Genomic DNA, 3,887 nt, shown 5'->3' on the forward strand with positions numbered 1-3,887 from the left:
TTCCTATTGGCTGTCTTATGATGACAAAAAGGGGAGAAAATGGATATGGAACTTATAAGTGAGGGGAAGTTGCGAATACTCTTGACATGGAATCTATAAGCAAGAAAGAGTCGGTTTGATGGGGAGTTGCGAATACTCTCGCATTATGCAAGGGGGGGCTGTAATCAAAATTTTAAATTCCTTTTGCTCCATCCAATGTTTTGTCATCATCAAAAAGGGGGAGATTGTATATCTCAATCCATAACTTTTGATGATTACAAAACAATTGGATGTTACTAATATTCTTTGAAGAGATTGTTTCAGAAATTGGAACAAAAACAAGGTCAAAGACTTGAAGCCAAAACAGGATCAAAGTTTGACAAATTGCTGAAATAGCTGTCGGACGCACAAAATGACCATATCAGACGGCCGACAACCATTGAGTAGCTTCGGACGCATGAAGAACTCACACTAGGACGTCCGAAGATAATAAGTCAAGTCTTCTATGATCACTGACCTCGATCGGACACACAATACCTCAGTACCGGACGTCCGAAAGAAATGAAGAACGATTTGCAAGTTTACATCTTACCTTCAGACGTATATTGTGGAAGGACCAGACGTCCTAAGAATTTCAAGAAAATATCTTGAACTCACTGTCTTCGTTCGAACGTAGAAAATCAGAGCACCGGACGTCCGACACCACCAACGGCTAGTTGACTCTTCAGCTACCTTCTATCCGTTGACAGCATTAATTGAAGAATTTTTTGGTCTCCTATAAATAGAAAATAGTCAACTACTTCAAAATAACTTTGCACATTAAGTTTACATCAGATCTTGAGTGATTCAAGTGTAAGAATACTCCAAAAAGAAGATTTGTACTCTTACTTGTGTAATCTTCATTTAGCTTTTCAAGTGTGATTCAGTTTCTTCAATAGTGTAGTTTTGTGAGGGTTATCCGAGTGATTGTAAAATTTCCTTACTTGATCGAGTGAGACTTGAGGCAAGGAGGAAGTGATCCTTCCTTTGTACATAAGAGATTGGTTGTAAGTTGATCAACTTGAAAAAGCTTGGTATATAAAGTGTTATTCAAACTTAAGTCAAGTTTGAATCTTGGTCTGCCATTCTATCCCTTTACTTACTGTCTTGCAATATATATATTGATTATTTCTTCTACTCACAATCACTTGTGCTAGTCCAATAATTGTTTCTTTGTGAAATCTTTTAGAAAAAGAAAGCAAGTTCTAGAAAAAGTGACTCATATCTTGGCTAGTTTTTAGATAACCTAATTCACCCCCCTCTTAGGTTGTCTTCGATCCTTACACCTTTAGCTGATGAAATCATCTCAAACATGGTTCATTTATGAAGGAAAAGTCTAAGAAACATCCAACATACATTTGATAGGTGATTAACACCAAAAGTTTCAAAATAACAAGTCCCAATTCGAGCTAAGCCATCGGCTAGCCCAAAATTAGGGTTTCAATCACTGATGCAGTTCTGTAATTTGGTCACAACTCACTCAATTCAACTTGGAATTAACATGGTTGGTGGCGTTGGAAACTACATTCATAAGGATACAATTCACCAGAAGAAATCATTCTGAAATTCAGTACATAGCTAACTCAAATTCAAGCAACAAATCCCAGCACCTCATTGACTCTCTAGCAGAGCAACAAAACCGGATAGGTAACTTTGAAGAACTGGTATGGTTTACTCAAGCCGAATCAGGGGATACATTTTATACCTTAGAAAACTGGAAGTGTCTAGTTTCAAATCCCGCAAATGGAACTCGATTTCGACGTCGGAGCAAAGAGTTATGTTTGTTCAAAATTTGCTGCCAGAGTACCTCTGTACACGTTTTCCAGGTTTGAAGGATTTTCGAAAAAGCAACTTTTACCCAACCAAATCAAGTGATTTTTGGTGAAAACTTTCCACACAACCTATAAAATATATTTACATCAAAATCAAGGTCATTTAACTACAAAATAATTGCACCAAGGTTGCGGCAAGAATAGGGCAGATTCAGCCCCTACCTCCCTTTGGTTTCCATTGAGTTTCTTTCCATTTTTTCAACATATAACCACTAGTTTAACACTTAATCAACATAAATAATATCCAAAATCATCATATCAGCCCAACAAGTCCATTGTGGGATTTCATAGAGCCCAACCAAAGTTACCCACATGAAACTACAAGCTTCTAAGTGTAATTTAACTCACTAAAACTAAGATTCAAAGGTTGGATGATGATTACCTCCTAGATGATGATAAACCAGAAAATTTTGGTCACTAGAGCTCCAAGAAAACCATGAGAATGAAGCCTCTTCCTAGTCCAAGATGATCTCCAAGTTGTTTTAAGTTTGTACGGTGAATTTGAGATGAAAAGGTGCAAGATTGTGTGAGATGAGATGGAGTTTTGGTTCCTTCTTCTTCCTTGAGGTTGTTCGGCTGCTTTGAGGGAGAAAGGAGAGATATGGTGCTGATGGAAAGCTTCTTGAAGAAGCTTGGTAGGTAAGGCCTTAAGGTGCACAAAAGTCAACTCTCCAATAGTGCGCGTACGCGCACATTTCGTTCCTGTTTCCTCTCGGGTTTGTTTCACTTGTGCATTAAACCTCTAATGCTCTTCCTTTATCACTATTATTATTCACTCTTAATAGTCTAAAAATAAATGTCCAAAGTCTCTCAATTAGTCGCGCGCGCCAAAAACGCGAACTTCCAACTTGTGTGCGATAAAGCGAAATTCCTAAGAAATTCTTATAACGATAGTATAACTAACTAATACTTGAGTGCTTAAAAAATTCTTAACGCGTATTCACTAAATCTCACTAAACGAGCTTCCAAAAATTAAATTTAGTAACGGGACATTTTAAAAATATACATAAGTCATAGTTCCATGTAAATGGTTCTAAAAGGGTTGAAATAAATTATTCAGAGAAAATGGATGAATAAATATTCAAATAAGCTAGTAATATACGATAAAATAAGAAAATTCTCGGGTCCTCACATCCCCCCCTCCTTAAAAAGAATTTCGTCCTCGAAATTCACACTTAGGATATTATCATACCCATTAATAGTCATTTAGTGAGATCAATCAATAACTTACACTCTCCAATCCATATCTCACAATTTCTATCCATCCAATTAGAAATCACACTTTGATTTCCCCAATAGACGTTTTAACTTCCAAGTCATAGGGCAAGCGATCACACTTTACTTATACCATTCGTGAAACTAGGGTTTACACAAGAATAATTCGCTCTAAGGTCAATTAAAACTCTAGTTGAAAGATTAAATCTTGTAGTTCGAAACTCGAATAGAATGATATATTTTCAATAGAAGACTGAGCTTACCAAAATTTTCAGACTCAATTTGTCGAAAAATCATTTTCTGGTATTCGATTTTCAAATTTGACAATTTTAGTAATGACCTGGTCTCTTTTGTCCCAAATGACCAATATATATATATTTTTTTTTGGAGTTCAAACGTTCATAAAAGGTTGAAACATGTCCACAGGACCAATCACAAGATACGTGTAGAATAATTATTAAAATGTCACATGGGAAAACCTCACTAAATACCCAACCAGGTCAATCCATTATAACACTGGTAAGTCTAATCTTCTCGTTTATTTCCAACTCATATCCAGCACTAGGATCCCATTGGACTACATAAGACCATCCATCAATCCTTCCTTTCGTGATCTCTCATCTTTCTTAGGAGTGCGGGGTTGCCTAAACCCACGCCATCGACCCTTGTCTCTTCTATGGCCATTCATAGTCTTAAGTATGTCTCAATGCAAAATAAAACAATTATGCGAGGAAACACTTTAAAAAACACAAGACAACATGAAAAACATTTGAAAATAAAAGAACTAGCATATATCAACATTTCAAGGTTTGTAAAATTAAC

Source organism: Coffea eugenioides, unplaced genomic scaffold (genome assembly GCF_003713205.1).
Source record: "Coffea eugenioides isolate CCC68of unplaced genomic scaffold, Ceug_1.0 ScVebR1_206;HRSCAF=835, whole genome shotgun sequence".
Classification (NCBI taxonomy): Eukaryota; Viridiplantae; Streptophyta; class Magnoliopsida; order Gentianales; family Rubiaceae; genus Coffea; species Coffea eugenioides.